At 36.3% G+C, this 26,661-nt stretch overlaps 1 non-coding gene across 1 annotated transcript; it reads left to right on the top strand.

Annotated features, from left to right (window-relative positions):
• Positions 1-10,653: 10,653 nt before the first annotated feature.
• On the top strand, positions 10,654-10,760 carry LOC113697701 (small nucleolar RNA R71). Its single transcript, XR_003449973.1, has one exon. It is a non-coding gene; the product is annotated as a small nucleolar RNA R71 (small nucleolar RNA).
• Positions 10,761-26,661: the final 15,901 nt, after the last annotated feature.

Raw genomic sequence — 26,661 nt, 5'->3', positions numbered from 1 at the left:
AAATAGGAAAGATTGTACCTGCGTTGAGCCATTTAAGAATTTCATTTATTACCACCTCTTTCATATTTGGATTGATTTTCTTTGCGTTTCCACCATCGATTTGTAATTGTCCTCCAATAGAATGCGGTGCATACATATAGAAGGATTTATGCCTTTAATGCTTGAAATTGTCTATCCAATTGCCTTCTTTTGCCTTCTTAAAACTCTTAGCAATTTTGCACATTGCTCTTCATCTAGGTGAGCACTAACAATGACCGGTAAAATGCTATTTTCTCGAAGAAACTCGTACCTTAGATGAATTGGAAGTAGCTTGAACTCTAATTTTGGATGTTCAATCTCCGAATGTGGTGGTAGCCTTTTTGCTTGGCCAAAATTTTCATAGACATTACCCCTTTTATAGGATGCTTGAAAATCTAAAAATTTGGCCAATTCTTCGATCTGTTCACAATCTCCCTCTTGCATCCTAAACTAAATAAACAAAACTCAAAAAGGTCGGAGTCAAAATTGACTCGACTCATCTCTTGGGTTAGTTTTATCAATGATGCCAATTGAGCAAGCATAATCGGTAAAAAAATGGTATTTTTTCATTTCATTCAAATTGAACTTTACCTCTTCTTCACCTATTTGAAATTTAAGTTTATTATTTTTGACATCAATAATAGTACTTGCAGTTGCTAGAAATGGTCTACCAAAAATAATTGGCATAGACATATCTTCTTCCATATCTAAGACATAAAATTCACGGAAATGATGAATTTTTGAACTTTAATTAATACATTCTCCAACACTCCCAATAGATATCTAATAGACCTATCCACTAGTTGTAAGGTAATATTAGGGCGTTTAAATTCATGCAAATCTAATTGTCTAATCACCGTTAAAGGAATTATTGATACACTAGCATCAATGTCACATAATACTTTAGAAAATTCGATGTTACCAATAGTGCAAGATATAGAAAAACTCCCCGGATCTTTCAATTTCGGTGGTAGGTTGTTTTGTATGATAGCACTACACTCCTCCGTTAATGCTATTATTTTGCAATCCTCCGATTTCTTTTTTCGTGTCATGATCTCCTTGAGAAATTTCGCATACAAAGGAATCTGTAAAATAGCATAGACGAAAGGGATATTAATGTGCAATTGTTATGAAACAACTAAAAGTGTAGATGTCTATTTGTATTTCCAAGAGGATTAATTCATGATTTATAGCTACATTATGTATAGAAGTTACAATCTATAATTCTATTTATGTAGTGGAAAAACCGTTTCATAAGTTTTTTCATATTCTTGTAATAGTGGGTGTTTAATAGAATTGATGTACCTTTAATCTTGTAGTACCTATATATAGAGGTACATTGACATCCTTTGGGATGACTTTTGGTATTGGTTAGATTATAAAAGTATCATTCTCTATTTCTTTCTCTAATATCTCTATTCATACTATAGTAGTTTATTAGTTTTACAACACGTTATTAGCACGAAATCTCTACTTTTGAGCAAAAGGTGAAAACGGAGGCGCTACCTTGAACAAAGATGAAATACAAGATTTTGTCGAAATTTTGCCCATATTTCTTCAAGAAAATTCTGAGAAGAAATAGATGTCAAATATTTGGGATTAAATAATGGTGATGATGATATTTGTCTCATTGATAGTGCTACTACGCACACTATATTGAAAAATAAAAAATATTTTTCTTGTTTAAAAATGGGAGAAACAAATGTTAATACCATTGGTGATAGTGCAAAATTGATTGAAGATTTCGGAAGAACCACTCTATTTCTCACGGAATGGACTAAAATTGTCATAAATAATGCCTTACTTTCTCCCAAGTCTCAAAGAAACTTATTGAGTTTTAAAGATATCCGCGAAAATGGATATTAGATTGAGACAATGACTGAAACAAATGATGAATTTTTATTAATCACAAGTATCATTTCTGGGCAAAAATGCGTAGTAGAAAGATTATCTTCTTTTTCTTCTGGCTTATATTATACACAAATTAGTGCAATTGAAATTCATTATCTAGTAGACCAGAAGTCTACTTATCCCAATAATTTTATGGCTTGGCATGATCGTCTCGGACATCTCGGGTCTATAATAATGAGACGAATAATTGAGAATTCACATGGCCACTAATTGAAAAATCAAAAAGTATTAAAAGCCAATGAATTCTCTTGTGTTGCTTGTTCTCAAGAAAAATTAATTATTAGACCATTACAAGCTAAAGTTGGGACTGAATCCCCTACATTTCTAGAACGAATTCATGGTGATATATGTGGACCTGTAGATCCACCATGTGGACTATTTCGATATATTATGGTGCTAATTGATGCATCAACTAGATGGTCATATGCATGTTTATTATCTACTCACAACCTGACGTTTGCGAGATTGCTTGTTCAAATAATTAAATTGCGAGCACAATTTTCAAATTATCCAATAAAGAAAATTCGTCTAGATAATACTAGTGAATATTCGTCACATGCTTTTGACGATTATTGTATGTCCATTGGAATAACTGTTGAACATCTTGTAGTTTATGTTCACACACAAAATGGTCTAGTCGAATCACTTATTAAACGGCTACAATTAATTGCTAGACTATTGTTGATGAAATCTAAACTTCCTTCATCTGCTTGGGGACATGCCATTTTACATGCAACAACACTTGTGAGTATTAGACCGACAAGTTATCATATTTATTCTTCCCTACAATTAACTTTTGGTTATGAGCCAAATATTTCTCATTTACGAATATTTGGTTGTGCGGTGTATGTCCCAATTGCACTGCCCCAATGTAGTAAATTGGGCCCTTAAAAAGGATTGGAAATATATGTCGGATATAAATCACCTTCAATCATTAAGTATATGGAACCATTAACAGGTAATTTATTTACTGCGAGATTTGCAGATTGCCATTTTGATGAATCACATTTTCTGACATCAGGGGGAGATAAAAATCAACCTAAAAAGGAAATTACTTGAAAAAAATCATTAAATTTCCTTGATTCTCGTACTAAAGAATGTGAGCTAGTAGTTCAAAGAAGTATACATTTGCAAAAAATTATAAATCAATTACCGGATGCATTTAATAACTCCAGAAGAGTTACTAAATCACATATTCCTGCTGAAAATGTTCCGATTAAAATCGACATCCCTAAGTGACAAATTACAAGTGCTAATGAGTCTAAAGCACGCCTGAAGCATGGGAGACCTCTTGGTTTCAAAGTAAAAATTTTTGAAAGAAAAGAGAAGTAGATGAATCAACAATTAGTGACAAAATTCAATCTCCTGAAGAGGTCGCTCCTAGAGAGCCAATTCTTGAAGCGAATAAAATTATAGAAAATTCAATAAATTTTGTCACTTCAAGAAAAAATTGAAACTGAAAAGAAATAATTATTGATAGTATTTTTGCATATAATATAGCACTTGATATTATGGCAGAAGACGAGGATCATGAGTCTAGATCGGTTGATGAATGTCGACGTAGAAATGATTGGCCAAAATGGAAAGATGCAATCTAATATAAATTGGACTCACTGGCCAAAAGAAAAGTTTTTGGACCTGTAGTCCAAACACTTGAAGGTGTAAACCAGTAGGATATAAATGGGTATTTGTGAGAAAAAGAAATGAGAAAAATGAAATTGTGAGGTATAAAGTAAGACTTGTAACCCAAGAATTTTCACAAAGGCCCGGATTTGATTATGATGAAACGTATTTACCTGTAGTGGATGCTGTCACATTTAGATATCTTGTGAGTTTTGTAGTACATGAAAAATTAGATATGCGTTTAATGGACGTCGTTACTGCATATTTATAGGGGAATCTTGAAAATGATATTTATATAAGAATCCCCGAAGGATTCAACATGCGTGAAGCATGCAAATCGAATCCTAAAAATATTTATTCTATTAAATTACAAAGGTCTCTGTATGGACTCAAACAATCTGGACGTATGTGGTATAACTGCCTCAATGAATGTCTAACCAAAGAAGGTTATACCCATGATCTAATATGTCTATATGTTTTTATCAAGAAAAATGGATCAAATTTTGTGATAATTGCTGTATATGTTGATGATCTAAATTTGATTGGAACTCCTGAAGAGATTCAAAATAATGTTGAATATTTGAAGAAAGAATTTGAGATCAAAAATTTTGGAAAGACAAAATTCTACCTTGATTTACAAATTGAGCATTTGAAAGGTGAAATTTTTGTCCACCAAACTGCTTATACCCGAAAGGTATTAAAGCGATTTTATATAGATAAAACACATACATTAAGTACCCCAATGATCGTCAGATCATTAGATCCTAATAAAAATCCTTGTAGATCACGAGAGGAAAATAAAGAGATACTTGGTCCTGAAGTACCATATCTCAATGCTGTGAGGATTCAAAAAAAAAAAAAAATTTCAATTACTTTGAAACCCTAAATTGAGTTTATTTTATTATTTACTTGTTCACTTATTCCGAATATTATTTTCTAGACCCATTGAACCTAATTACATGGAAATATAGTTTCATTATATTTTTAAGGGTTAATTCCACTTTGTCCCCCCAAACTTTGGACGATTATCCACTTAAGTCCCTAAACTTCAAAATGGGACACTTAAGTCCCTAAACTTATAAATACCTCCCACTTAAGTCCCTGAACTTATAAAATGAGACACTTAAATCCCTAAACCCTTATAAAATGGGACACTTCGACTACCAATGGCATTCAGGATTTGTTAACAATTTTCCTTAAGTGGGAGGTATTTATAAGTTTAGGGACTTAAGTGTCCCATTTTGAAGTTTAGGGACTTAAGTGGATAATCGTCCAAAGTTTGGGGGGACAAAGTGGAATTAACCCTATTTTTAAAGTAACATGTTTCAAAAATTAATTTCCGGAAGCGCGTTTAGTGAGAATAGTGAATAGTGCTTGGAAATTTTAACCGATTGAGAGTGCATTAAACTTGGAATATTGGAGACTTATACAATGGACCTAAATTAGGTATTTTAATGTTTAAATACTCAAGCAATAGTTATTAGTATTATCGTTATAAGAATTTCTCGAAAATTTCGCATTATCGCGCTCAAATTGGAGATACGCGTTTTCACACGCGTGATTTCAATTGAGGGACTTTAGACCCATATTTTTGGGACAATTAAGAGTGAATAATATATATGTACATAAGTGCATTAGAACTTTAGTGCGTTAGTGAAATAAACACGAGAGAAATCGAGCACGAAACGCGCGTGAGTGCGCGCATGTAGAAGAGTTGACTTTTGCATCAATATGGGCCACACGTTTGAAGCTTCTCAAGGAAGCTAAAAATTGATCAAATTTCCCTCTCTCTTTCCTCTCATTTCAGCCTGCCAAGGAGAGCAACAAGAACACCAAGTTCTTTCAAAATTTTCTTCACCAAAATCATTATCAAACTTCACTCAAATCCTACCAAATTTTCACAACACTTAGCTCTACACTAGAGGATCATCTTGAGCTATAAAAAAGGGAAGCTTTCACAGTTTTTCTTGGCAAAAGGAGAGACCGAAATTTCTGGTTTTGCACACCAAAGAGGTAAGTGATGATCAACTCATAGAATCTTGTCTTTTGGAAGTCATATAGCATGATTAAGCTCTAGCATGCCTTTGGTTAGCTTGTTTATGGTGTAAAATGAAATGGGTGGGCTCTATGAACTCCCACCTTTGTCTTGGGGACTGATCTCATGCTTGATGATGGATCTAATGTTGATTTAGTGTTCAAAATGGTAGATTAATGTTGCATAGTAGAAGAAACTTCAAGGAGTGCATGGAGTAAAAAAATTCAGATTCTGCCCCTGCTTTGAACGTACCCTTTTCTGCAGAATTTTGAGGGTTTAATGGCTTGTATATGATGTTCATATGTTGTATAGATGGTGTACAAAATTTCATTGAAAAATATTGAGGTTTGGTTGGTCAAATGAATTATTTTCGTGAAGGTAGCAGACCTGGAAACTGTTCCCGTAATACTCAGGCAGCCCTCTTGTTTTGTTCATAACTCGGTGCCCTGACGTCGAAATCGAGTGCTGTCAGTGGCGTTTGAAACTAGACATTCCCAACTTTCAATTGGTACCTAATGTACATTCTGGTTCCACTTGACTAAGCCACACCATTCGATTGAAAATCACTGTCCTGTTTCGTTTCTCTCCAGGAGATAGGACAGGACTTGTATCTTGATGCTCAAAAACGAGCTGTTTGTGAATGGAATTTGAAAATGGTTTCTTCTAAGAAATTATAGCCTTATGAAAGAGCTTTCCAACACCATCAATCATTCTCAATTCTGAGTTAAATTGAGTGATTTATGATCAAAATACGAAACCTGCCCTGTTCTGGGAAACCCTAAAATTCTGGGCAGATTCAATATTGACCTGATGTGAACCTGTCAATTGGATTTCTTGGAGTTAAACACTTACCAAATGTACCATGAATGTTCCTTAGACTTTTCCTATACAAATGAACCATGTTTGAAGGATTTTCTGGGACAAATGTTTGGAAATGAAGAACAAAAAGCTCAAGGCAGTTTTGCCTTTGGAATTTTTTCGAAACTTTAGTTGGTTAGTTGACTACCTTCCCGAAGGTATTTTTTCATGAAATTTGATAAGGAATACCCTTTATATAGGAGTGTTATACTGCCAAAGTTAGTACCAATCCAAGTCTGTTTCGATACCTAACCAAAGTCCCAAAGTTGGAAGTTCAAATCTGGAAATTTGTTCACCAGTTTTGAATTTTTCCCAAACTTTGAGCTACTATATCTCGGTACTCGAAACTCTGATTCTTGATCCACTTGTTCTGTTATAAACCTTACTTGTAACTCTAATTGATTTACAAATTTCAGAGGCTAGCTCGTAACGTGTGAATTTTACCGAATTTTCAAAGTTAGCGAAAAAACCAACCCCAACACAACCTTAAGTACTCTGAAACAGTAACTTTGAGCCCATTTTTGAATATCTTCCATTTAGAATCATGGAAAAGTGTCTTCTAAAAACTTTTAGTAGTTTCAAAGAGGTTTCTAACGATACCAAGTTTTTCAATTTTTGACATGTAGAATGTGAATTACGATTTTTCAAAATATCATATCAAAAACTGAAAATTTTCCGAATTCCAAAGGAAGTGAGTTTTCAAGCATTCCTTGTTCCTTCGATATTACTTGAACGTTTTATACTTGATTTCCCAAAATGAAAACTCAATTGCTCTTGTACTTTAAAAAACCCTAATTGAACCTCGATTTACGAGTAATTGAGGTTCGTTTTCATGAAATTTTCTTAGATGATACTAACATATAATCTTCTTTGATAATTGGGGCGCGTGAATGATAGTACATTATTATTTGCTCAGGCGCACATGAGAACCTTCAAGAGGATCCTATAGTGAGCACTTGAACTTCTAGAAAATATTTCTTCTTGATTTGCTCGGTGAGTGTCAAGTGTGTGCTTATTTGAACTCGATACATGTTTACTTGTCATAAATGCTGGGATTTTGGAAACTTGAGACGAGAGTGTACTTTATCGCACTCGTTCTCTCCGATATGAACATCTTGAATTTGAACACTTGTACATCTTGCTTGCTTGAACATATTACATGCTTGGATGGCTTGGATATGGTATGCTATGATTGCATACGTCGTTGGAGTGAATCTCTTCGACACATATATGTGCTTGGGGGACGTCCAAACCTCAATGGCCATCCTTGGGCTCGAGTCGGCATGGGTTTGGTCGGGTTCCTCGGTAAACCATGAGGAAACATGAAAGCTTGATCTAATAAGAGATCTCGCTTGGCATACTTGATGTAGTATTGCCCAAGCATATGACAGGCAGGCCCAAAACAGGGGTTTGTAAGGTGAAAGGGGACATGATACGCGAAGTTCTACGGACTGAACCTACCCGATTGACGGAGTGTCAAGTCATGGTGGTTCCTGAACGTGCGAGTGGAATATAGCTCTTGAGAGCTCCAGTATCTTTGAATTATTTCTGTTTACTTTTCCGGTGAATTGTTATTTATCGAACCTTTATTGCTCGACTTGTATACTTGGCTTGCTATTTGAACAATGTGCTTGCATGTGTGTTCTTGACCTCACGAGCGTTTTGCTCACCTGTAGATTTGTTTTCCTTAACAGGATTGAACCCGGAGAAATGTTGGAGAAACCCTCCTGATGTACTTTTGTCTTAGGGTTTCCATTATATTTTGGCTATGCCCTGGGTTTTGGGTTGTACTTTTGGAATTGAAATGTAATATTTGGGCATGATGTATAATTGGGATTTAAGTTGTATTTTGAACACCCGATGTACGGGTTGGATAATAGATGACTATTGTTAAGTTAAACGCTTCCGCATTATTTGTATTTATGTTATTCTTCTTGTGACGTTTAGATTAGTAATAAGCTCGAATGGAATTGCTTGAGTCCTGGCGAGAGTTGGGCAGGCGTCCCGCGGATACCCTTTGGTTCGCCTTAGGGAGAAGTGGGGGCGTCATAAGTGCAATTGGTGCACTAATGTATCTTGCTAATTGTACAAGACCTGATATATCATTTGCAGTGAATTTATTAGAAAGATTTTGTTCCTCACTCACAAGACGACATTGGAATGGTATTAAATATATTTTTCGCTATCTCCAAGCAACAATTGATTTTGATTTATTTTATTCAAATAAATCCAAATCTGAATTGGTTGGTTATGCTGATACTGAGTATTTATCTGAACCGCATAAAGCAAGATTTCAGACTGGCTATCTATTTACATATGGAGGTATAGTCATTTCTTGGAGATCTACAAAACAATCATTAGCCGCCACTTCATCGAATCATACTGAAATAATAGCAATTCATGAAGCCAGTCGAGAATGTGTTTAGTTAAAATCAATGACCCACTAAATTCGGAAGAGTTGTGGGTTATCCTCCGAAAAAGAAAATCCTCCAACTATATTATATGAAGATAATGCAGCTTGTATTGCCCAATTGAAAGGAGGATATATTAAAGGAAATAGGACAAAGTATATTTCACCAAAATGCTTTTTTATTCATGATTTGCAAAAGAATGGTGAAATTGATGTGCAACAAATCTGATCAAATAATAATTTGGCGGATTTATTTACTAAGGCATTGCCAACTGTAACATTTGAGAAATTGGTGAAGAGTATTGGAATGCAACGATTAAAAAATTTCAAATGATGTTTGCATCAGGGGGAGAAATTAATACCTAAGAATAGTGTACTCTTTTTCCTTCACTAGGGTTTTTGTTCTGATGGATTTTTTCCTAGTAAGGTTTTAGTGGGGCATATTATTTGTATAACGGACATCCAAGGAAGAGTGTTATGAAACAACTAAAAGTGTGGATGTCTCTTTGTATTCCCAAGAGAATTAATTCATGATTTATGGTTACATTATGTATAGAAGTTACAATCCATAATTCTATTCACGTAGTGGAAAAACCGTTTCATAAGTTTTTTCATACTCTTATAATAGTGGGTGTTTAATAGGATTGATGTACATTTAATCTTGTAGTACCTATATATAGAGGTACATTGACATTCTTTGGGATGACTTTTGGTATTAGTTAGAATATAAGAATATCATTCTCCCTTTTTCTACTTCTTTCTTTAATATCTCTATTCATACTATAATAGTTTATTAGTTTTACAACAGCAATTATTTGAAAATTCTAACAAATTTTTCAAAATCTTTATTGAACTTATTTGACTTGAGTCTTTGGGGAAAGGAGACCGCAAGACGTATTGAAATGATAGTAGAAGATGATGGTTGATCTTCTCTTGGTTTCTCCCGGCTATCTTCCTCCACACTTGTCTCTTGGTTTCTCCTCTTTTCTTCTTATTTTTCACTCTCATTTTTCTCATCTTCAACAATTGGAGAATCCTCTAATTGTTTATCATTCCTAAGAGTAATGGCCTTGACATGCTCCTTGGGATTCACTTTCGTTTTACTAGATAATTTTTCTTGATTTCTATTATTTAAAGAACTAGGAATTTGGCCAATTTGGACCTCAACATTCTTATACATTGTAGTAAGTTGGTCCAATCTTCCTTCCACTCGCTTAAACCTATCCGAAGTAACCTTAGCAAATTTTTCCACCACGATCTCCTAACCCGGTTTAGTTTCCGTTTGTGGTTGTCTTTGTTGGAATCCCGACGGATTGGTTGGCCTTTGTTGATTGTGTTGATTTTTCATCCAAATTTTGGATGATTTCTCCACCCCAAATTGTAAGTGTTTGAGTAGGGGTTATTTTGAGCATTTCGATTGTAGTTGTTGACAAATTGTACTTGTTCAAAATCAATACAATCATTAGTATTATATTCACCTTCACATATTGAACAACAAACCACATGTGTATTAGATGAATTTGGACCAACTTCGGCTTGTCTACTGAGTAACTTCACCACATTGTTCATTTGGGCACTCAATATGTTGAGGGTGTCCATTTTAATTATACCCGCATGACGTCTCGGATTACCTCTCTCATTGGTCCATTGGTAATTGTTTGCAGCCATTTCTTCTATCAAACTTTGAATTTCTTGGAGTGATTTACCCATTAATGCTCTACTTGCGGCTACATCAATAGTAGTTTTTGTAAAAAAAAATAAATCATTATAGCAAGTTTGTACGATTAGCCAATCGGAAAGTCTATGATGTGGACATTTTCGAAACAAATTTCTAAATCTTTCTCATGATTTGTATAATGATTCGCCTTCTTATTGGCTAAAACTAGTGATATCTATTATAAGTTTAGCCGTTTTGCCGGTGAAAAGTGCTTATTCAAAAATACTCGTGATAAATCATCCCATGTGGTAAAAGTGTTGGGAATATGAGAGTGTAACCAAATTTTAGTTTTATCTCTTAATGAAAATGGGAACAACTTTAGCCTTATAATATCATCACTAACTCCATTCATTTTAATTGTGTCACATATCTCCAAAAATTGTGGCTAAATGTGCATTTGAATCCTCTATGACATTACCTCTAAATTGAGATTATTGAACCATTTGGATTAATGATGGTTTAATCTCAAAATTGTTAGCATTTACCGTCAGCCGCACTATACTTGTTTGGGATCCTTGAGTTCCTAGTAGAGCATAATCCCTTAGAACTCGCCTATTTGCTTCATTCTCCGTCATTTCTTTTTCAAAAGGTAACTCTATTGCAATTTCCGCTATTAGTTGAATCTATTCTTCTTGTTATTGTGGTGTATACTTTCTTTGTTTATGTAGTGTCCTTTCAATTTTCGGATCAAAAGGTACTATTACACGTAAAACTCGATGCATACATTACAAAAATGAAAAATAGAGACAATGTAGTATTACAAAAATAAATAAAAATCCAATCCAAAATATTAACAAGAATTTTCACTACACTAATATCAACTAAGCTAATATAAAGGTCTAAATTAATAAAGTTTGTTAGGCCCTAATATTGCTGTTCCGCAACAATGACACCAAAAATTTGAAGGATTTTTGGTTTAAGTTCGAGTTTAATTTTAAATTTTACCTATTTAGACTGCAAGTATACAGGTCAATTTAGTGTTTTGGGCAAATATCGGGTCGATCCCACGGATAGCGATGTTATCATGTACTAGGTACTCACTTACTCTATTATTTAGACTATAATCAATTTAAGTAAGAGAATCTATAATTACTACTACCTACAAATCTTAACTAGACAATTACAAGATAATAAATGGAGAAAATTCACTAATTACTTGAGTTTAGGGATGTAGATTCCACTTGTGGCATAAACAACACAAATAAATAAATGTACCTCTTGTTATAAACCTTGTTTAATTAGGGATTCATTTTCAATATTACCAAATCTCATTCTCATGATGAAATGGCCTAGATGTAGTCTAGTTTTCCCTATTCTCATGGTGAATAACTAGATCTACTCTTGTTTCCTTCATGAAATGCAAGTTAATCCACTTAAGTGTACCTCTATTTTCATAAATCACACATCAAGCTCTACTCATATTATTCCATCATTATTATCAACTTTCATTGAATAATAACAACTAAGAATTTACTATTGGTGATCAAGTAACAACAAGTGATAAACATGCACAAGTAGACAAATTAATACAAGATGTAACAAGTGTAAATCATGTCCACTTCATATCAAGTAGCTATAAGTTTCATCTACTCTATAGATCTAAAAATTTTGCTACTCATGTAAGATATAACAAGTAAACTCATAGTTTCATTGCATAAACACATCATAAATCACAAGTAAAAGACAGATTAAAGAAAACTTAGTCAAGGTTAATGAAGAAACTCCCAATGATTTTCAATTTCTTCAACAAAATAGTGTACAATGAAATCTCCAATTGTTCTCCACAAAAACTCCTAACTAGAGAGAACAAGACAAGACTTCTTCTAAGTTCTATCTAAAATTTGATGTGAACTCCTTCTAATATGTTCTACTCTTCTCTTCTAATGATTCTAACATCTAATTGTCAAGAGAGTAAAAAAGGTGGGTTTTGGACAAGACACAAAGCTCATTTTCTCTTCCTTTTTGTATCAGAAGCATGTGCAGCCGAAATTCTCTCTCCAACTATAGTTGGAAAGTAGTGTGAAGACACGACAAGTGGCTGAGCAAATTGCAGAAATCAGGCTACAATACGTGACTTGAGAATACGCGACTTGAGTCCACGTATTGCCAAGTCGCATATTCAATTCTGTGCACTTGATTCCAATTCAATTGCTATTCTCTCAATGATAGAGACTGAACTAACTCTTGGATAATGCATGAAAATTGTAAATCTTTGAGTTAGCTTTCCAATACTTCAAGAATCATCTGATTTGGAGCTCCGTGAACCAAGATATGATCAAAATACTATCAACTGGTCAATCCCTGGTTTCAGCTCTCGACCATACAAATTAGCTTCTGTGTTTCGACTTTTTGGCCAGGAAAACAACTGAATTAGACTTTGATATTTTCATACCAAATGTAGATTTATCTCTTAGATTCAAAATGGTATAAAGATCACCTTGATCCAATGCGTGTAACTCAAGATATAGTCGAAATACAAAGATGCATCAAAACTATCTTCACTTGCATTCAATTGGATGTTTTGCTTTTCATGTCTTCTTAAAACCTCTTCCAATTAGCAATTATCATCCAATTGTCTTCTCAATTTATGCCATTTGATGATTGGCTCATTAAACCTACAAAAACATGAAGTTTTTACCATAAAAATCCATAAAAATGTAATATTTGCCATTTAAACCATAAAATACATATCTTTACCAAAATCCTAGTTAATTAGTTAAAAAACTAGTTAAAACATACCAAAATTAACTAATAAAACATACTAAAAACATGTAAAATATATACTTGCCACGTATATACAAGTTACCTTCTCAAGAAAATTGGTTGTGGTTTATTTTTTTCCCTGTTGAATGTAATATCCCAAGTTCTCAGGTAAAGTCTGTATGCTTAAGGAAATTGATACCATGAGTTGTTTAACATGTTGTCTTGTGTTTCTTTACTAATGGAAAAGTAACTTCTGAGACTGTTGGCATGAAGAGTATTAGAACTGGATTAGCTTCTATTAACTGTACTTAAATTCAAATTCTGTGGATGGAATTTTCCGAAGCACTCATAGTAAGAAGAGAAAGAAATTATGTAATCCATCTCAAATTCGATTCAAAAGCTGAATAGAACAGAAAAAGAACGATGGTTGTGGGGATGAGAAGAAAGCTAGCCATACTTTCTGACTATTATGCAAAAGTTTGCTGCAAGCAAATGTGTAAATGTGCAAAGTGTTTTAAAGGATTCTCTGTTCCCAAATTTGTCATCTCATGTAAAGCAAATGACACATAATCTTAATTTTCAATGTTATTGTCAATCAATCAACAATAGCCTGCAGCTAAAGTTGGTTGTTATTTGTTGATGATGTAGAGTTGGCAAGAGTATTGTATTAATTACTTGCCCTCACACTATGAAGCACACGTCTACCTTGTAACAACATCAAATATATCATTATCATTACTCTATAAAATGTAGGATGAGTCTTGGTAACAGGGAGTGTAAGTGTAAACATATTTTGCTTTTAGTTTTTGTGACGCCCCCACATCTCCCTAAGGCGAACCAAAGGGTATCCGCGGGATGCCTGCCCAACTCTCGCCAGGACTCAAGCAATTCCATTCAACTTAAAACCAAACCTAACATTTCGAAGAGAGCAACATGAATACAATTAAGGCAGAAGCGCTAAAACTTATCAAGTCACTTAACATGTAACCAGTACATCGGGTAATCATAATACAACTTAAATCCTAAATACACGTCAGGGCCCAAATTTTACATTTCAATTCCAAAAGTACAACCCAAACCAGGGCATAGCCAAAATATAGTAGAAATCCTAAACAAAAGGACAACGAAGGGTTTCTCCATACTTCCCCAAGATTCGGTCCTGTTAAGGAAAACAAACTAATAGGATGAGCCAATATTCAGTGAGGCCAAGAAAACACACATGCAAACACATAATCCAAGTAGCAACAACAATTACATTGTAGGTAAGGCTATCAAATTCGAATAATTCAGATTTCGAATAGGAAAAAAATAAACAGAAACAATTCAAGGATACTGTAGCTCTCAGGAGCTAAATTCCACGTAGTCGAGTCAAAGTCTTGATCACATCTCACGTTGACACTTCGTCAACCACATAAGTATCAAATCCGTAGATACATCACTTTTCTTCGAATCCCGTCACCGTTACACCCCCTTACCGGGCCCGCTCATCAAAGTTTTTGATAATACTCAAGTATATCATGGCAATACTGCACGAGTAATGCCGAACAAGATCTCTCCAACAGATCATGCTCTACAAATATCTCATTGTTTGCTAAGCTTATCGACAAGCCCATGCTGGCTCGATTCGCAAAGTTAGCCAACGAGTTTGGGCGTCCCCCGAATACGAATACGAATACGAATACGAGTATAAGTCGATGAGCAACGCTCAAATCGACAATTCCAAATAGGAATCACAAATACGGATCACGTATACGAATCACAAATACAAATCACATCCACATTATCATGTACAAGTCGGATACGAATTCACATAGAAAAATTCGAATATAATTTCATTTGAAAGAGAACGAGTGCGATAAAGTACACCCTCGTCTCAAAATTTCAAATTTACATAACGGATAAGAAACAGATAACCACTTAACAACAAGTTCATGCACTTGACACTCACCAATCGAAATAAGGGAGTAAGTGCGTAAACGAGCCTTTAGGTGTTCCCCTCGAGATCCTCTTGAAGGTCTCCTTGAGCACCTGAGTAAATAGTAATTGTCTATTACACACTATCGCTTAAAACCCCTAATTATCGAGGAAGATTGCACACTTGTACAATCTAAGAAAATTTCACGAAAATGAGCCTTGATTACTCGTAAATCGAGGCTAAAAAAAATGGGATTTTAAAACACAAGAGAAATCTGATTTTCATCTTTGAAATCAAGTGTAAAACGGTTTAGCAATATCGAAGGAAAATAGAGAGTTCGTAACTCTCAATTTCCTTTAAGTTCGGAAATTTCAGATTTGTCACCCATATTTTGGAAAATCGTAGCTCATTCTATACAAGTCCAAAATTGGAAACCTTTATACCGTTGGAAACCTCTTGGAAAGTACTAAAAGTTCTTAGAAGACACTTTTCCATGAATCTAAGTGGAAAGTAATCAAAAATGAGCTTGAAATCACTGTTCCAGAATGTTCAGGATTGAGCTGGGGTTGGTTTTTTTCGCTAACTTTGGAAATTTGGCAGAATTCACTCGTTGCAAACTAGCCCTTGAAATTTATAACTCAATTAGAGGTGCAAGTAAGGTTTAGGGCAGAATAAGCGGATTGAGAATTGGAGTTTCGAGCACCGAGATACGGTAGCTCGAAGTTGGGAAAATTCAAGTCTGGTGAACAATTTCCAGATTTGAGTTTCCAAAAATTGGAACCTTAGCTAAGTGTCAAAACGAACTTGGATTGGTATAAACTTTTGCAGTATGTTACTCCTATATGAAAGGTACCGCTCTATCAAATTTCAGGGAAAAAATACCTTCGGAAAGGTAGTTAATTAATCATCCAAAGTTCAGGAAAATTTCTAAAGCAACCTGTCTTTTGACTTCATTTCCCAATTTAAATCGTTTAATCAAGAAAGCTATCCAACCATGGTTCATTTGTGAAATAAAGGTCTAAGATACATCCATGATACCTTTGGTAAGTGTTTAGCATCAAGAACTTCAATTAATAAGATCACTCCCAGGTTTTGTCCCAAACCAGTCCAAGTATTTCGGTTTTTTTCCAAAACAGGGCAGTCCTCTTGTTTTGGTCACAACTCAGTCAATTTAACTCAGAATGGGGCATGGTTTATGTCGTTGAAAAATACATTCATAGGGCTATAATATCACAGAAGAAATCATTTCAAAATTTGGCACCCAACTAGTTCAAAATCGAGCATCAATTTGCTGCCTTATCACTTCATTCCAGATGAACAGAGCAACAGGACAGCGATCTTAAAACGTTTGGTTCGGCTCACTCACAAAGAATCAGAACGTGCATTTTATCTCAAATTAACGCCTGGAATGTCTAGTTTCCAACGCCACCAACGGCACATGATTTCGACATCCGAGGACGGAGTTACGGCCGAAACACCACCGCTGGTCAGAGCCATACGTGAACAGTTTCCAGATTTGCTAGTTTCACAAAAAAAATTCATCTGCCCAACCAAACCTCATTATTTTTCAATGAAATTTTTCACACATCTAATACGTCATATAAACATCAGATTCAACCCATTAGATCATTAAAAATTGGCCTTAAAATGGCCGAACAAGGCAGGGGCAAAATCGGAAACTTTTGCTTCTTGCACCCAATGAAATTTCTATCAATTACACACCATTAATCCATCATTTTAACCACTAAACCAACAATATATCCACCATCAATCATCAAATCAGCAACAACCCAAGAGTGGGAGTTCATAGAGCCCACCATCAAAATTTTCCAACAATACAAGCTACCCATGTGAAGATTCTAGCTCATATGTGTAATTTAACCTCCATAGGACAAGTTTAGAGTGTTGGATCATTACCTACTTTGGTGGTTGTTCAAGTCAGAATTTTTTTTGGCCCTTTGAAGCCTGAAGAAAACCGTGGAAATGAAGCTCTTCTCCTTGCCTAAGTGAATCTCCAAGTGGTTTGTAAGCTGGATGCAAATTTTGAGATGAAATGGGGGAAGATTGGTGCAAGAATGAAGAAGCTTTTCTTCCTTTCTTTCCTTTGCTGTTTGGTCGGCTGTTTTGGTGTGAAAATGGGAGTTCTAGCCGTGCACTTAAGGTGAGAAAAGAAGGGTTTTGATCTGGTGTGATGGGTCCACTAAAAGCTTAAGAATGTGTGGACAAAATTGCTCCAAAAGTCAACTAAGGATAGTGCGCGAATGCGCGCGTTTCGTGCTCGTTTCCTCTCAGGTTTGTTTCACTTGTGCACTAAACCTCTAATGCACTTCCATTCATACTATTATTATTCACTTTTAATAGTCTAAAATAACGGTCTTAAGTCCCTTAATTGATCGCGCGCGTAAAACGCGTATTTCCAATTTTGCGCGATAACGCTTAACTTTCAAAAAAAAATTCTTATAACGATTATATTACTAACTAATACTTGAGCACTTAAACATAAAAATACCTAATTTGAGACTAATGTACATGTCTCTAATTTTTCCAAACTTATTGTATCCTCGATTCAATTATTTATTCCAATCGCATATTCACTATTTTTACTTAACGAGTCTTCAGAAATTAAATTTTGAAACAAGTCACTTTAAAAATATAACTAAGCCATAGATCCTTTTAATTAGGTCTAAAAAGGTTAGAAAATAATATTTGGGGCAATTGGCCAAATAAATAATTAAATGAGCTAGAATTTGGAGTTTAAAATAGGTAAATTTTTGTGAGTCTTTACATGAGTCGAGTATTAATTCCTTAATGAACCTTTCTTAATCTACCATTGATCATTGTTAACTCTCTAATATCAATACACTCTCGATTCAAATATAGTCTCGAAAAACATGCACTCGTTGTTCCAAACTAAACGAGTTTTCGAAAAGTGAATTTTTCTAACAACACGCTTTAAAAAATATAAATGAGGCATCGTTCCATATAAATGGATTTTAAATGATCGAAATAAATAATTTGGAGAAAAATGAGTAAATAAATATTTAAACAAACTACCAATATTCGATAAAATAAAATAAAAAAAAAAATTTCGAGTCCTCACATCCTCCCCTCCTTAAAAGAATTTCGTCCTCGAAATTCACACTTAGGATAATAGTCATACCCCTTAATAGTCATGCCTTTCAAATTAATCACTAACTTACACCCTCCGATCCATATCTCACAATTTCTATTTACCCAATTAGTAGTCAAACTTTGATTCTATCTTATGAATTTAGGGTTTTGCAAAAAGTGTGTACGGTACTAGGTCACTGAGAACCTTAGATAGACAAATAGAAGGAGGAATCATACCTCTAATGACTTTAGTAGAATCGGAAACATGTTGATAATCTAATGCATAAACCCTAACTGGTGCATTAGATCGACTTCCTCCAACACTAGGCTGCTTAGCGGCTGACTTTTCAGGCCTTTGGGTACTACCTCCGTCTTTTGGTACGGTCGGGCATTTTGATATCTGGTGCTCGGTACTACCACAATACAAGCACTTCCCTTGTTTCCTAAAACAATCATTCTCCGTATGGTTGAGCTTGCCACAATAACCACAAACGACTTGGGGAGCCACAGATTGACCACTTGGAGGTGTCCCTCTCGATTGACCTCGTCCATTGCGATCTACTCTTGATTGAGTCCCTTTTTGCATGTTAGATATCTCCACTCCACCCATCCCTTTTCCCTTTTTAAAAGGTGGGGCACTCTTATCTGCCTGTCCCGAATGGTTACTAGAAGTGCCCATCTTCTTAGCATGAAAGTCTCTAACTTGCAGCCTTGCACTCTCGACTCTCTGTGCTTTTTCTAAGACTTCAGTAAACGTAGAGATTTGGGCTGCAGCCAAACCCTCCTGGATTTCTACATTAAGTCCCTGCACGAACCGTCTAATCCTCCTCCGTTCATTAATCACCAATTCAGGAGCGTACTTAGAAAGCTTAGTGAACTTTCCCTCGTACTCCGCTACACTAAGGGTTCCTTGTTTCAACTTGATGAATTCATCCTCCCTTTTCTCTTGGATTAAGGGCAGAAGAAATTTCTCATTAAATTCCCTCGTGAAATTCTCCCAAGTCCAAGGGGTTTGAGCTCTTTCCCACTTTCCCCTTATCAGGTCCCACCAAGCGCGTGCCACTCCCTCAAATTGGAATGCAGCAAAATTCACTCGCCTATCCTCGGTATAGTCTAAGGCGGCGAATATATTGGTCATTCTCTCTAACCAGTTTTCAGCTGCCTCGGGGTCGGGCTCTCCAGTGAACTTAGGCGGGTTGAATTTAAGAAACCTCTCCAAGGCTCTATCTTCTCCTCTATCCTGTCCCCCAGGTTGGTTAAGCGGTCCTGGACCCTGTCGTTCAGCTAAGCGTTCTAGGATATCAGTCATCCTATTGATGGCAGTAGCCATTTGGTTAACCTCTATATTCTCTTGTCCTTGGGTCGGTCCAGTTGCCGATCCTTGTTCATCCCCTTGAGGTTGGGTCTGTCTAGTCCCTCGCCCATGGTCTCGACCACTCCTTAGTCCTTCCATTATCTTAAGGGTGCCTAATGCAAGAAATAAAAGCGATCACGCAAGAAATTTCTTAAAACAAGAGCCGATCTTGAAAACATCAGAGATAACAATAATTAACATGTATTTATGCTTTTAAAATTCATACAATTAGCAAGTCGGGGGGGTATGACAAAAAAAATACAGCACACAGGTGCCACAAAAGTACTTTTAGTCACATACGACTAAAGTAAAGTCAAGTGCCTCAAAAGTAGGCCATACAGTCATACAAAAATGCAATGGCCTCAGCACTAGCATCACTCCAGCTAAATCCAACTACATCAGTCCAAAAGGGGCTAATAATTTTTTTTTTTTGTTCATTTCCAACTCATATCAAACTCTTGGATCCTATGGAGTTACAAAGGACCATCCATCAATCTTTCTCTATCTCTCTCTCTCTTAGGCTCAACTACATTCCACTTCTCTCTAGTCAATATTGTCCCACACTCAGTTAAAATATTCTGCGCCAGATGTCTCATTTCTCTTACTACATGAACTGGACATCCGTTGACCTCTTGCACTTGCTCTCACGAAACATTAGTCCATTCTTGTTCCTCGCAAATGGAGATCTTAAGTCTTTAACATTACCCTCAACTCTTAAGTACTCGGGTACAAGAATCCGAAATAAGATAATTCACATCTCGAGCTGGCCAGTCCCAAGAGTAAATCACCATATTTGAGATTCGTACCCAACATACATATCTGGTCTTTCCCAAGTATTACGATAAAAGATTTATACCTATCACATTCATGATTCACAGCTTACACTCTAAAAGAGTACTTAAGCCTTTACTCATTCATATGATAAAGACCATAACACCATTTGACCCAATCTCACCCTTCGCAGATACCACGCGAAGCGGCTCTGATTTTTTTTTTTTTCCTACAAGTGGTCACTTAACTTTCAAACCAGTCCCACAGTCCGGCATCCTAAATTTCAACCCTAAGATACACTACAAAGATCTGAAACCTAAGCTCTGATACCAACTGTGACAGTTCTCAGGGTCACATCACGGGGTACCTATCAGCTTGCCACCCGCACGCGGGCATCCCCTACGGAGAGTTTCGCTTCGTGACTCTTCACGAACGAGAGGCTCGGGACTTTTCCAGACGAAGGACGTAAAGTCCCAACTGTCGGCATATGGCTCTGATACCAACTGTGACTCCCCCACATCTCCCTAAGGCGAACCAAAGGGTATCCGCGGGACGCCTGCCCAACTCTCGCCAGGACTCAAGCAATTCCATTCAACTTAAAACCAAACCGAACATTTCGAAGAGAGCAACATGAATACAATTAAGGCAGAAGCGCTAAAACTTATCAAGTCACTTAACATGTAACCAGTACATCGGGTAATCATAATACAACTTAAATCCTAAATACACGTCAGGGCCCAAATTTTACATTTCAATTCCAAAAGTACAACCCAAACCAGGGCATAGCCAAAATATAGTAGAAATCCTAAACAAAAGGACAACGAAGGGTTTCTCCATACTTCCCCAAGATTCGGTCCTGTTAAGGAAAACAAACTAATAGGATGAGCCAATACTCAGTGAGGCCAAGAAAACACACATGCAAACACATAATCCAAGTAGCAACAACAATTACATTGTAGGTAAGGCTATCAAATTCGAATAATTCAGATTTCGAATAGGAAAAAAATAAACAGAAACAATTCAAGGATACTGTAGCTCTCAGGAGCTAAATTCCACGTAGTCGAGTCAAAGTCTTGATCACATCTCACGTTGACACTTCGTCAACCACATAAGTATCAAATCCGTAGATACATCACTTTTCTTCGAATCCCGTCACCGTTACACCCCCTTACCGGGCCCGCTCATCAAAGTTTTTGATAATACTCGAGTATATCATGGCAATACTGCACGAGTAATGCCGAACAAGATCTCTCCAATAGATCATGCTCTACAAATATCTCATGGTTTGCTAAGCTTATCGACCAAGCCCATGCTGGCTCGATTCGCAAAGTTAGCCAACGAGTTTGGGCGTCCCCCGAATACGAATACGAATACGAATACGAGTATAAGTCGATGAGCAACGCTCAAATCGACAATTCCAAATAGGAATCACAAATACGGATCACGTATACGAATCACAAATACAAATCACATCCACATTATCATGTACAAGTCGGATACGAATTCACATAGAAAAATTCGAATATAATTTCATTTGAAAGAGAACGAGTGCGATAAAGTACACCCTCGTCTCAAAATTTCAAATTTACATAACGGATAAGAAACAGATAACCACTTAACAACAAGTTCATGCACTTGACACTCACCAATCGAAATAAGGGAGTAAGTGCGTAAACGAGCCTTTAGGTGTTCCCCTCGAGATCCTCTTGAAGGTCTCCTTGAGCACCTGAGTAAATAGTAATTGTCTATTACACACTATCGCTTAAAACCCCTAATTATCGAGGAAGATTGCACACTTGTACAATCTAAGAAAATTTCACGAAAATGAGCCTTGATTACTCGTAAATCGAGGCTAAAAAAAATGGGATTTTAAAACACAAGCGAAATCTGATTTTCATCTTTGAAATCAAGTGTAAAACGGTTTAGCAATATCGAAGGAAAATAGAGAGTTCGTAACTCTCAATTTCCTTTAAGTTCGGAAATTTCAGATTTGTCACCCATACTTTGGAAAATCGTAGCTCATTCTATACAAGTCCAAAATTGGAAAACTTTATACCGTTGGAAACCTCTTGGAAAGTACTAAAAGTTCTTAGAAGACACTTTTCCATGAATCTAAGTGGAAAGTACTCAAAAATGAGCTTGAAATCACTGTTCCAGAATGTTCAGGATTGAGCTGGGGTTGGTTTTTTTCGCTAACTTTGGAAATTTGGCAGAATTCACTCGTTGCAAACTAGCCCTTGAAATTTATAACTCAATTAGAGGTGCAAGTAAGGTTTAGGGCAGAACAAGCGGATTCAGAATTGGAGTTTCGAGCACCGAGATACGGTAGCTCGAAGTTGGGAAAATTCAAGTCTGGTGAACAATTTCCAGATTTGAGTTTCCAAAAATTGGAACCTTAGCTAAGTGTCAAAACGAACTTGGATTGGTATAAAATTTTGCAGTATGTTACTCCTATATGAAAGGTACCGCTCTATCAAATTTCAGGGAAAAAATACCTTCGGAAAGGTAGTTAATTAATCATCCAAAGTTCAGGAAAATTTCTAAAGCAACCTGTCTTTTGACTTCATTTCCCAATTTAAATCGTTTAATCAAGAAAGCTATCCAACCATGGTTCATTTGTGAAATAAAGGTCTAAGATACATCCATGATACCTTTGGTAAGTGTTTAGCATCAAGAACTTCAATTAATAAGATCACTCCCAGGTTTTGTCCCAAACCAGTCCAAGTATTTCGGTTTTTTTCCAAAACAGGGCAGTCCTCTTGTTTTGGTCACAACTCAGTCAATTTAACTCAGAATGGGGCATGGTTTATGTCGTTGAAAAATACATTCATAGGGCTATAATATCACAGAAGAAATCATTTCAAAATTTGGCACCCAACTAGTTCAAAATCGAGCATCAATTTGCTGCCTTATCACTTCATTCCAGATGAACAGAGCAACAGGACAGCGATCTTAAAACGTTTGGTTCGGCTCACTCACAAAGAATCAGAACGTGCATTTTATCTCAAATTAACGCCTGGAATGTCTAGTTTCCAACGCCACCAACGGCACATGATTTCGACATCCGAGGACGGAGTTACGGCCGAAACACCACCGCTGGTCAGAGCCATACGTGAACAGTTTCCAGATTTGCTAGTTTCACAAAAAAAATTCATCTGCCCAACCAAACCTCATTATTTTTCAATGAAATTTTTCACACATCTAATACGTCATATAAACATCAGATTCAACCCATTAGATCATTAAAAATTGGCCTTAAAATGGCCGAACAAGGCAGGGGCAAAATCGGAAACTTTTGCTTCTTGCACCCAATGAAATTTCTATCAATTACACACCATTAATCCATCATTTTAACCACTAAACCAACAATATATCCACCATCAATCATCAAATCAGCAACAACCCAAGAGTGGGAGTTCACAGAGCCCACCATCAAAATTTTCCAACAATACAAGCTACCCATGTGAAGATTCTAGCTCATATGTGTAATTTAACCTCCATAGGACAAGTTTAGAGTGTTGGATCATTACCTACTTTGGTGGTTGTTCAAGTCAGAATTTTTTTTGGCCCTTTGAAGCCTGAAGAAAACCGTGGAAATGAAGCTCTTCTGCTTGCCTAAGTGAATCTCCAAGTGGTTTGTAAGCTGGATGCAAATTTTGAGATGAAATGGGGGAAGATTGGTGCAAGAATGAAGAAGCTTTTCTTCCTTTCTTTCCTTTGCTGTTTGGTCGGCTGTTTTGGTGTGAAAATGGGAGTTCTAGCCGTGCACTTAAGGTGAGAAAAGAAGGGTTTTGATCTGGTGTGATGGGTCCACTAAAAGCTTAAGAATGTGTGGACAAAATTGCTCCAAAAGTCAACTAAGGATAGTGCGCGAATGCGCGCGTTTCGTGCTCGTTTCCTCTCAGGTTTGTTTCACTTGTGCACTAAACCTCTAATGCACTTCCATTCATACTATTATTATTCACTTTTAATAGTCTAAAATAACGGTCTTAAGTCCCTTAATTGATCGCGCGCGTAAAACGCGTATTTCCAATTTTGCGCGATAACGCTTAACTTTCAAAAAAAAATTCTTATAACGATTATATTACTAACTAATACTTGAGCACTTAAATATAAAAATACCTAATTTGAGACTAATGTACATGTCTCTAATTTTTCCAAACTTATTGTATCCTCGATTCAATTATTTATTCCAATCGCATATTCACTATTTTTACTTAACGAGTCTTCAGAAATTAAATTTTGAAACAAGTCACTTTAAAAATATAACTAAGCCATAGATCCTTTTAATTAGGTCTAAAAAGGTTAGAAAATAATATTTGGGGCAATTGGCCAAATAAATAATTAAATGAGCTAGAATTTGGAGTTTAAAATAGGTAAATTTTTGTGAGTCTTTACATGAGTCGAGTATTAATTCCTTAATGAACCTTTCTTAATCTACCATTGATCATTGTTAACTCTCTAATATCAATACACTCTCGATTCAAATATAGTCTCGAAAAACATGCACTCGTTGTTCCAAACTAAACGAGTTTTCGAAAAGTGAATTTTTCTAACAACACGCTTTAAAAAATATAAATGAGGCATCGTTCCATATAAATGGATTTTAAATGATCGAAATAAATAATTTGGAGAAAAATGAGTAAATAAATATTTAAACAAACTACCAATATTCGATAAAAAAAATAAAAAAAAAAATTTCGAGTCCTCACATCCTCCCCTCCTTAAAAGAATTTCGTCCTCGAAATTCACACTTAGGATAATAGTCATACCCCTTAATAGTCATGCCTTTCAAATTAATCACTAACTTACACCCTCCGATCCATATCTCACAATTTCTATTTACCCAATTAGTAGTCAAACTTTGATTCTATCTTATGAATTTAGGATTTTGCAAAAAGTGTGTACGGTACTAGGTCACTGAGAACCTTAGATAGACAAATAGAAGGAGGAATCATACCTCTAATGACTTTAGTAGAATCGGAAACATGTTGATAATCTAATGCATAAACCCTAGCTGGTGCATTAGATCGACTTCCTCCAACACTAGGCTGCTTAGCGGCTGACTTTTCAGGCCTTTGGGTACTACCTCCGTCTTTTGGTACGGTCGGGCATTTTGATATCTGGTGCTCGGTACTACCACAATACAAGCACTTCCCTTGTTTCCTAAAACAATCATTCTCCGTATGGTTGAGCTTGCCACAATAACCACAAACGACTTGGGGAGCCACAGATTGACCACTTGGAGGTGTCCCTCTCGATTGACCTCGTCCATTGCGATCTACTCTTGATTGAGTCCCTTTTTGCATGTTAGATATCTCCACTCCACCCATCCCTTTTCCCTTTTTAAAAGGTGGGGCACTCTTATCTGCCTGTCCCGAATGGTTACTAGAAGTGCCCCTCTTCTTAGCATGAAAGTCTCTAACTTGCAGCCTTGCACTCTCGACTCTCTGTGCTTTTTCTAAGACTTCAGTAAACGTAGAGATTTGGGCTGCAGCCAAACCCTCCTGGATTTCTACATTAAGTCCCTGCACGAACCGTCTAATCCTCCTCCGTTCATTAATCACCAATTCAGGAGCGTACTTAGAAAGCTTAGTGAACTTTTCCCTCGTACTCCGCTACACTAAGGGTTCCTTGTTTCAACTTGATGAATTCATCCTCCCTTTTCTCTTGGATTAAGGGCAGAAGAAATTTCTCATTAAATTCCCTCGTGAAATTCTCCCAAGTCCAAGGGGTTTGAGCTCTTTCCCACTTTCCCCTTATCAGGTCCCACCAAGCGCGTGCCACTCCCTCAAATTGGAATGCAGCAAAATTCACTCGCCTATCCTCGGTATAGTCTAAGGCGGCGAATATATTGGTCATTCTCTCTAACCAGTTTTCAGCTGCCTCGGGGTCGGGCTCTCCAGTGAACTTAGGCGGGTTGAATTTAAGAAACCTCTCCAAGGCTCTATCTTCTCCTCTATCCTGTCCCCCAGGTTGGTTAAGCGGTCCTGGACCCTGTCGTTCAGCTAAGCGTTCTAGGATATCAGTCATCCTATTGATGGCAGTAGCCATTTGGTTAACCTCTATATTCTCTTGTCCTTGGGTCGGTCCAGTTGCCGATCCTTGTTCATCCCCTTGAGGTTGGGTCTGTCTAGTCCCTCGCCCATGGTCTCGACCACTCCTTAGTCCTTCCATTATCTTAAGGGTGCCTAATGCAAGAAATAAAAGCGATCACGCAAGAAATTTCTTAAAA

The sequence above is a fragment of the Coffea arabica genome, chromosome 6e, assembly GCF_036785885.1.
Source record: "Coffea arabica cultivar ET-39 chromosome 6e, Coffea Arabica ET-39 HiFi, whole genome shotgun sequence".
NCBI lineage: Eukaryota > Viridiplantae > Streptophyta > Magnoliopsida > Gentianales > Rubiaceae > Coffea > Coffea arabica.
This window is presented reverse-complemented; position numbering and strand designations above follow the sequence as displayed.